Source organism: Saccopteryx bilineata, chromosome 3 (genome assembly GCF_036850765.1).
Source record: "Saccopteryx bilineata isolate mSacBil1 chromosome 3, mSacBil1_pri_phased_curated, whole genome shotgun sequence".
In the NCBI taxonomy this organism is placed as follows: Eukaryota; Metazoa; Chordata; class Mammalia; order Chiroptera; family Emballonuridae; genus Saccopteryx; species Saccopteryx bilineata.
This window is the reverse complement of record NC_089492.1, coordinates 6592647-6602566: the sequence shown is the minus strand read 5'-3', so window position 1 is coordinate 6602566 and position 9920 is coordinate 6592647.

The following is a 9920-nucleotide window of genomic DNA, read 5'->3' as shown; positions in this document are numbered from 1 at the left end:
AGAAATGTCTAATCACTACGTTGCATAGCTGAGCACCATGTTAAAATTAATAGAACATTGTGGGTCAACTGTAACTGAAAAAATTAAAAATTAAAATTAAGAACTGCCCTGGCCAGTTGCTCAGTGGTAGAGTGTCGGCCCAGCATTTGGAAGTCCCAGGTTCGATTCCTGGCCAGGGCACACAGAAGAAACACCCATCTGCTTCTTCACCCTTCCCCTTCTCCTTCCTCTCTATCTCTCTCTTCCTCTCCTGCAGCCAAAGGCTCCACTGGAGCAAAGTTGGCTGGGGCACTGAGGACAGCTCCATGGCCTCTGCCTCAGGTGCTAGAATGGCTCCAGCCACAATGGAGCAACAGCCCAGATGGAAAGAGCATCGCTCCCTGGTGGGCATGCCGGGTAGATCCCGGTCGGGCACATGTGGGAGTCAGTTTGACTACCTCCCTGCTTCTAACCTCGGAAAAATACAAACAAACAAAAAAGCTATGTAAGGTGCTACCTGGCCATGTCACTAGCCACACAGGCAGGGCGGACAGCTGAGGAGGAGGCGTGTCCTTCTGGGAAAGGCTCCTTCACAAAAGATGGCAGGAGACCTCTATATCCTTCGCTTCAAAGATCAAAGCCTCCTCTCCATGGCCGGCACGGATTCTACGGATGGCGGGAACCTTCCCTAACGTTCACCAGCAACGTCGAGGAAGCCGCAGCTGAGCGCGTCCCGGGAGGCACAGAAGCGAGTTCAGAACAGACTCCAACATCAGAAATGCAAATCATAAAAATGACAATTTCCTTCATTGTACAAAATGCATTTTCTTTTTAGAAGAAGTGGTAGAAAAATAGGTTTTTGCCTTCCTTTTTTTCCCCTACACTTTCTCTAAGTGGGGAGGGGAAACCCAGAAGTCTGCTGGGGTCTGTGCCAAGGGGTTGGCATGGAAACGTTGCCGCGCGCGCACTTATAAGCCAGTGTGAGTTTGCCTTCAAGTGAGAGTGTTTCGTGTTTCCATGTAAATGCGTGGGCTTGATTTTACCTAAGGTTCGTGTGGGTCAGAAGTCGTGTGTATGCATGTCTGTGTGCATAGCTTTGTGTGAGGGAGGCTCTTAGTCACACATGTGTAGATGTGTGCACGTGTGTCTGAGTCTGCGATGGGCATGCATGTTAGTATGTGTCTATCCATGAGTGTCCAGGGGTGAGTTTGCATGTGGCCTGCTCCACGGCTCTCCTCCCTTCCTGCCCGCCCCTGGGGGACCTCTGCACTCCAGAGCCCGGGCTCTCTGCATACGCGGATGCCAGAGAGAGGGAAGTTCTCTCCGGAGACGACACTTTGACCCACCGCTCAGCCCTGGGGTCCTACCTGAGGCAGTGCACTCACTACTGACTCCTCAAGGAAAAGAGAAAGCATAAAAGCCTAACCCCAAAACAAATACACAACAAGATAGATTTACTAGGTCCTGACTGTGCTCACGTAAATAAGCATCAAGACAGTTGAAGTGGACAGGCTGCCCCTTAAGAATTTATGCCGGCAAGGGACACAGAGCTCCTGCATCCTCCCTGGTTCTGAGTCTGTAGCTAGGACTGCCTCTGTATCTGCCTGCCCTGCACCTGCCCCTGCCTGCACCTTCCCCTGCCCCTGCACCTGCCCCTGCCCCTGCCCCTGCCCCTGCACCTGCCCCTGCCCCTGCCTGCACCTGCCCCTGCCTGCACCTGCACCTGCATCTGCCCCTGCACCTGCCCCTGCCCCTGCACCTGCCCCTGCCCCTGCCCCTGCCCCTGCCCCTGCCCCTGCACCTGCACCTGCCCCTGCACCTGCCCCTGCACCTGCCCCTGCCCCTGCCCCTGCCCCTGCACCTGCCCCTGCCCCTGCACCTGCACCTGCACCTGCCCCTGCACCTGCACCTGCCCCTGCCCCTGCACCTGCCCCTGCACCTGCCCCTGACCCTGACCCTGCCCCTGCCCCTGCCCCTGCCCCTGCACCTGCCTGCACCTGCACCTGCACCTGCCCCTGCCCCTGCACCTGCCCCTGCCCCTGCACCTGCACCTGCCCCTGCACCTGCACCTGCCCCTGCACCTGCCCCTGCCCCTGCCCCTGCACCTGCACCTGCCCCTGCACCTGCCCCTGCCCCTGCACCTGCCCCTGCCCCTGCACCTGCCCCTGCCCCTGCCCCTGCCCCTGCCCCTGCATCTACCCCTGCCCCTGCACCTGCCCCTGCACCTGCCCCTGCCCCTGCCCCTTCCCCTGCACCTTCCCCTGCCCCTGCCCCTGCCCCTGCCTGCACCTGCACCTGCCCCTGCCCCTGCACCTGCACCTGCTCCTGCCCCTGCCCCTGCCTGCACCTGCATCTGCACCTGCCCCTGCACCTGCACCTGCCCCTGCCCCTGCACCTGCCCCTGCCCCTGCACCTGCACCTGCACCTGCCCCTGCCCCTGCCCCTGCACCTGCCCCTGCACCAGCACCTGCACCTGCCTGCCCCTGCCCCTGCCCCTGCCCCTGCCCCTGCACCTGCCTGCCCCTGCCCCTGCCCCTGCCCCTGAACCTGCCCCTGCCCCTGCCCCTGCCCCTGCCTGCCCCTGCCCCTGCCCCTGCCCCTGCACCTGCACCTGCCTGCCCCTGCCCCTGCCCCTGCCCCTGCACCTGCACCCGCCTGCCCCTGCCCCTGCCCCTGCCCCTGCCCCTGCCCCTGCACCTGCCCCTGCCCCTGCCCCTGCACCTGCCCCTGCACCTGCACCTGCCCCTGCCCCTGCCCCTGCACCTGCACCTGCCCCTGCCCCTGCACCTGCCCCTGCCCCTGCCCCTGCCCCTACACCTGCCCCTGCCCCTGCCCCTGCACCTGCCCCTGCACCTGCCCCTGCCCCTGCCCCTGCCCCTGCCTGCACCTGCATCTGCACCTGCCCCTGCCCCTGCCCCTGCCCCTGCCTGCACCTGCATCTGCACCTGCCCCTGCACCTGCCCCTGCCCCTGCCCCTGCACCTGCCCCTGCCCCTGCCCCTGCACCTGCCCCTGCACCTGCACCTGCCCCTGCCCCTGCCCCTGCACCTGCCCCTGCCCCTGCCCCTGCACCTGCCCCTGCACCTGCCCCTGCCCCTGCACCTGCCCCTGCCCCTGCCCCTGCACCTGCCCCTGCACCTGCACCTGCCCCTGCCCCTGCCCCTGCACCTGCCCCTGCACCTGCCCCTGCCCCTGCACCTGCACCTGCCCCTGCCCCTGCCCCTGCCCCTGCCCCTGCACCTGCCCCTGCCCCTGCCCCTGCCCCTGCACCTGCCCCTGCACCTGCATCTTCACCTGCACCTGCACCTGCCCCTGTCCCTGCCCCTGCACCTGCACCTGCACCTGCCCCTGTCCCTGCACCTGCATCTTCACCTGCACCTGCACCTGCCCCTGTCCCTGCCCCTGCCCCTGCACCTGCCCCTGCACCTGCCCCTGCCCCTGCCCCTGCCCCTGCACCTGCCCCTGCACCTGCACCTGCCCCTGCACCTGCATCTTCACCTGCCCCTGCACCTGCACCTGCCCCTGCACCTGCATCTTCACCTGCACCTGCCCCTGTCCCTGCCCCTGCACTTGCCCCTGCCCCTGTCCCTGCCCCTGCACCTGCCCCTGCCCCTGTCCCTGCCCCAACCCAGTTGGTTTCAATGTGTCTGCTTTCCAAGTCTCAGCCCCTCTTGACTGGGCCAGTCCACAGTCATTCGGTACAACGCGATTCATTTCAGGGCAAGTCAACACCATCGTAAGACAAAAATGAGACCATCCTTAAAACCAAAACAGGTGCTGGGAACGCAGAGTTCTGAGACCCTGTGGCTGAGCGCTCTCTGACACAACACCTCCAATGGAGCAGGCGAGGGAAGCAGTTCCGGACACAGGAAGAAGAGGACCAAGGCGCACCCGTCTCAGAGACCTCGGTCCCCCGGCAGGGCGGGAGCAGGGATGGCCTTCAGAGCTGTCACCCATGGAGCAAAGGGCCTTGGGAATCCCATACCAGCAAGGCACGGGATGAGGGTCGTCCTGTGGTGAGGACACAGACTGGGCAGTGATGCTCTCACCAAAGACAAGTCCTGGGAGGTGCTCAGCATCCACCGTCTGCCAGCTGAAGGGCTGGGTGGGGTACAGATATAGGGAAGGGAGCCTCTGTCCTGATCTCTAAGGAATTCTTGATCACAGGGACACGAGGCCTGTAAATCAGACAGCATAAACACAGGGTGAGCTGGCCAGCCCCGGGATCGCACCAGGGTAGCTGGGTGCACCCAGGAAGGGGTGAACAGTGCCGGGCATTGGGTCTTGACAGGGTCAGTGAATGTATCATGGAAGCCAATATGCCCAAATATATATTTTAAATTATTTTTAAATGTGATAAAATGCATATAAAACTTACCATCCTGACCATTTTAAAGTGAATGGTTCAGGGGTTATAAGTATACTCACACTGTTGTGCAAGCGTCACCACCAACCATCTCCGGCATCTTGCAAACCTGAAACTCGATCCCCGTGAAACAGCGCCCCCCCCCCCCCCACGGCCCTGGCCGCCACCTTTCTGCTTCCTGTTTCTACAAAGTTTGGTTTCTCGAGGAACCTCACATAAGTGGAATCCTACAGGAGTCGCATTTTTGCGACCAGCTTCTTTCACTTAGCGTCATGTGCTCAGGTTCACCCAGGTTGTAGCGTGTGTCAGGGTTTCCTCCTTCTCAAGGCTGTGTCATCGTCTGGATGGACCACACGGTGTTTATCCACTTACCTGCTCGTGGAGGCCTGAGTTGCTTCCACCTGCGGGCTACTTACTGTGCATCGCGCTGCTAGGGACATGGGGGGACAAACCTGTTCGAGTCCTGGTGTTCCGTGCTTCTGTGTACTTCCCCCAGAGCACCACTACAGGGACATATGGTAACTCGGTGTTGAACGTTCTGAGAAACCGCCAGACTGTTTCCCACGGCGGCCCCAGCAGTTTCCATTCCCCTGAGCACAAGGGTTCCAGTTTTTTTTTACACTTGTTATTTTGTTCTTATTTTCTTACGACAGGCTCCCTAAGGAAGGGGTGTGAGGTGCCGAACCGGGCTCTGAGGCACGGGGAGAAAGGTGTGATGAGGGACAGGGACCGGCCTGATGGGCACGGCTTGCCTGCTCCACTGCACCTGGGCATCACCCACGTTTATGGGCCCCAGGGTGCAGAGCAAACCGTGCAGTGCTGTGCCAGCCCGGGGGGGGGGTAACCCCAGGAGGGAGGAGAGGGGAGAATGAAAGGGGCGGGGTCGGAGTCCGGACGGTTAATGGCATCTGCCCAGTCTGCGCTCCCGACTGCTGGTCTCCTCTTCGTGGAGATGCTTGGACTCGCCACGTTACCGGAACCGCAGTCCGGAAGGGTTCCAGGGTTAGGCCCCTTTCCCAGGGACCTGGAAAACTTCCTGTTCTTCTGTAGCGGCTTGCTTGCCACAACCCAGAATACAGGTGCGACTAGTTCACCTGCCGAGAGTCACGACCTGAAGGAAGTAGAGGGCCCAGCCGGGGCACTGCCTGGGCCAAGACGTGCTCAGAAGCGGAGGTCAGGCCCCGTCGGCTGGGCAGACCCAGCGCCCAGGATGTCAGGATAGCCAGGCACCAAGTCCTCCGGCCGAGTGCACTGTGTTTCAGACGCTGTGTTAGGGGCCGGGACACGGGGTGGGTAAGAACCACTCTCCGGCCGTCTGGCCACATATCTGCGCTGTTGTAAACGCACGGTTGCTCCGCACGCAGTGAGCTGCGTGGGGAGGCAGAGCAGAGAGCTTCTCTCCCCAGCCTGGAGATGCGGGTCAGGGAAGGTGGGGCGAGGGGGACAGGTGGAGCTCGGTGAGTTGCAAAACACAAAAGCACTATTATATCCATCACCGACCAAAGTGTCGGCCCTGTTTTTGGGCTCAAAAAGACCATTGCTGTCGATGCTGTTGATGAGGGTGATGCTCTGACCCTGACCCCCCCGCCCCCCCCCCTTAGTCCTGAGCTCTCTTCTCAATCCCTTTCAGACGGCCCGGTGAAGGGAGTGCAGTGGTGACAAATGTTGGCCACATGGAGGGAGCCCCTGTGGACACCCCTCCCTGTGAGTTACCCCTGAAGTTTCCTGGGGACTCACACCGCGGGGAGGCTCCGGAAGGACCCCCACCCGCTGGCCTCCTGCTGTCCACAGACGGGATCTTGATTAGCAAGGCTGAGTTTCGCGGTTCGCTGCCCCCCCCCCCCCCAGCTCTCCTGGACCAGGAAGAGGCACAGTGGCGGGGCGCGGCGGGGCGGGGCGCGCCCTGGGACAGAGTCGTCACAGCTACCCCGCAGCTGGCGTCAGGCGTGACTATCAAGTCGTGCAAGTCTCTGGAAAACAAACACTTGAGGACGCGCTTACCCGGATGGGTTTTGTGACCACTAAAACGGTCCCGGTCAGGAGGCGTGTTAAGGAATGACCCCGTCCCAAGGCATTCACTCAGCCTTCATCCGAACGTCAGCTCTCTTTCTGGACTTCATTGATCCTCTGGGAACTCTGGAGAGACCACCAAGGCTGCTGTGTCAGGGAATCTCCCCCCTCTGGAAACTCTGGAGAGATCACCAAGGCTGCTGTGTCAGGGAATCTCCCCCCCCCCCAAAAAAAATGGGGAGGCTCCCAGTGTGTTCAGGGTGTTTTTCGAAAAGTTTAAAACCGACTCCTGGAAAGCAGCAGAGGACCTTCCCAGGGCTGTCCCCAGGGCTCCGCAGCTGTGCCTTCCAATGAGTAGCTGCTGACGCCACGTGGTTACCGAGGGCTCAAAATAGAGCGAGGGCGAGTGAGAAATGGGATTCCTAATTTTCTTTCATTTTAAGTGATTTAAATTTAAACCTGCAAACTGAGAGTCGAGCATTTTTTCACTGACGGACGCGAAACTCAGGAATCTCAGCCTAACTCGGGAGGGTCACGGCCGGGGAGACCGAGGGCCGGGTTGGACCAGTGGGGTCAGAAGCTTTTGTTTGTTCGTTTGTTGCTTCCAGTTTTATATCACGCATGGGAGAGCAGTCACCAGGCTCTTGTCCTTCGCTGGAAGCCCAGCCACCAGGACCAGGACAGGCCTTCACCAGCCTCAGTGCGGGACAGGGCATTCAAGGGACACACGTACCAGAGGGGGAAGGAGGAGGCGTGTTCTAGGGGGAGACCTGAGGCAGTCAGGGAGTTAATGAGAAAGAAGGGGAGGAAGGGCAAAGAGATGAAATAGTGTCTGAGGCCAGAGGGAGAGGCGTGGGCAGATGATCAGAGGTAAGGAAGACACAGCATCTGCAAGACTGGAAGGCATTTAGCATGGGTGCGGTGAGTGCGCATGTGTGCACATGTGTGTGTGCATGCTTGTGTGCACACGTGCATGTGTGTGTGCAGGTGTACAGGCAGCGTGTGTGAGTGTTGGGAGAGTGGTGACTAGAGAAACTGGCAAGGGCTAAGTTAAGGTGTTGTTTTTATCTCACTTTCAAAGCATCAAAGGGCTTTGACTTGGTCATAGATGAATTCTGGGAAGATCACCAAGGCTGCTAGGTCAGGGAAGGACAGCAGAGGAGCCCAGGCAGGGCACTATGCCAGGTCCAAACGAGTGGCAGTGGGGCCTGCTGCAGGGAAGTGTCAGAGAGATGGAGAAGCGTGTGCCAGCCTGCGGGCCTCAGAGGGTGTGGCCAGCTTAGAGCCCTGACTTCCCATCCAGGGTCACTGGTCCCAAGATAATTCATTCGGTTCATATCTATTCACAGGTCATGGCTTGTTTCTGGGTGTCACACGGAAGCCTTCTCTTTAGTTCCTTTTCTTTTTTTTTTTTTTTTTTAAATTTTTATTTTATTTATTCATTTTAGAGAGGAGAGAGAGAGAGAGAGAGAGAGACAGGGGGGAGGAGCTGGAAGCATCAACTCCCATATGTGCCTTGACCAGGCAAGCCCAGGGTTTTGAACCGGCGACCTCAGCATTTCCAGGTCGACGCTCTATCCACTGCGCCACCACAGGTCAGGCCTAGTTCCTTTTCTTGATGTCAATGAACTGTGTTGTCATTGGGGTGAAACTCATCTCACAAACACACCCTTAGCTTGGATGGCTGTGTTCGTCAGGGTACTTAATGTCAGTTGTCACAACAACAACAATAAAAATAAAAATTCAGTGGCTTAGAAACAAAAGTTATTTTTCCCCAACACCAAATCCAATGGGGTTGGATTGGGTGACCCTTCTTCAAGCCCGGGTGACAGTAATCCAGGTGTCTTTCAGTTAGTGGCTTCGGTTGTCCCAGGACATCAGAGTCGCCTCGGGACGTTGGGCTCCCCTCCCGACTGTCTGCGTCCAGCCACCACGTCATCACAGGGAAGGAGCACAGGGAGCTGTGTGGGAAGCTTGAGGGAGCAGGTTTAGAAGTGGTATCGACCATGGAGACCCAGACTCTGCCACTCAGAAGTAGTCACATGGATTCCAGGCATCTGGGAAATGCGAGCAGCCCGTGTGGGGCGGGCACCGTGATGCACTGCCCAGGTACCATCAGGAACTGGAAACCTACCCCTCAGCTGGGTCAGCCCTCTTCTGACATTACCTCTCCGGCAGCATACAGGGCAGGACCCTCTCCCCCCACATGGGACATCTCTGAAGGTTCCTGCCTTTATAGGGCAGGACCCTCTCCCCCCACATGGGACATCTCTGAAGGTCCCTCTCATCTCCGGAGGTCCTCATGGGCTGGCATACGCCTGTTTGGCATTTGAATCACAGTGCATCTTTTTCCTCTCCTCCACCTTCCTTCTATCCAGCAAGACCACTCTTACATCCAGACTTGCATCGAGGTCTGCCCACTGGAGAAACCAACCTGTGACGGGTGGTTAGAAGAATGTTTTAAGAAAGAAGGCGTTTAGAGGAGATTCCACAGCTGGATAAACCACTGCTCATCTGGAGGTGAGAACTCCATCCCTGGGGGTCGGTGGAGTGCAGAGACACCCCCCTTCCCCAGGACGGGGTCACAGAACACTCGTTAACCCTGGGGGTCGGTGGAGAGCAGAGACACCCCCCATCCCCAGGACGGGGTCACAGAGCACTTGTTAACCCTGGGGGTCGGTGGAGTGCAGAGACACCCCCCCTCCCCAGGACAGGGTCACAGAGCACTTGTTAACCCTGGGGGTCGGTGGAGTGCAGAGACATCCCCCCGCCCCAGGACGGGGTCACAGAGCACTCGTTAACCTTTCACTGGTGGTGAGCTGGGGTGGTTTCTGGAGGAAGAAGATGTATCAGACAGTTTATAAAGATGAGTAAATTGTATACAAGGGCAGTGCAACATGGCAGCTATTGCTAAGCTCGACAGAGACTCTGGAAAATGGCGATGACCACGTGTCAGTGATTAATGGGCGAAGCGGGAGCTCAGTGCGAAAGCCAGGGACTTCCTGGTGCATACACGGGGAGCTCTCATGCCCAGCAGCGTAAGAGCAGAGTAAGAGGAAGACTTAATTACCAGAATACTTGAGCTCCGAAGAAAGGAAACTCCCCGCGCAGGCAGGCGTGCTATGCAAGGTCAGGGTCTGGTCGGGAAACATCTGGTCGATGTGTTCTCAAACCTTGACCTTCCAGATTCCCCTGGACTTCTGGGTCACTCCTTCTTATTAAGGGCTAGCACGCCCCCTTGGCTTGAAGAGGACACAGACATTTGGCCCCTGCAAGGGAGCATCAGCGCCCTCGCGACCTGCCCCCACCTCCCCTGTCGCTGGCTGCTGAGCGGAAAAGGGAGGCGGGAGCCCAGGGCCTGCAGCTGTGTCAGCAGGAGCTGCAAGGATGTGCAGAAGCCTGCCATCAAGGCGGAGGGACCGCAGAACCTCATGAGCCATTCACTGTTTATCCAGTTGGGGGCATCTCCCTGAGATACAGGAGTTCAGCCCCAGAAGGAAGTCTGGGAGACGCTGAAGAAACACTGGCTCCATGAAGCAGAGAGAAAACAGGGGTCCATGCATCCA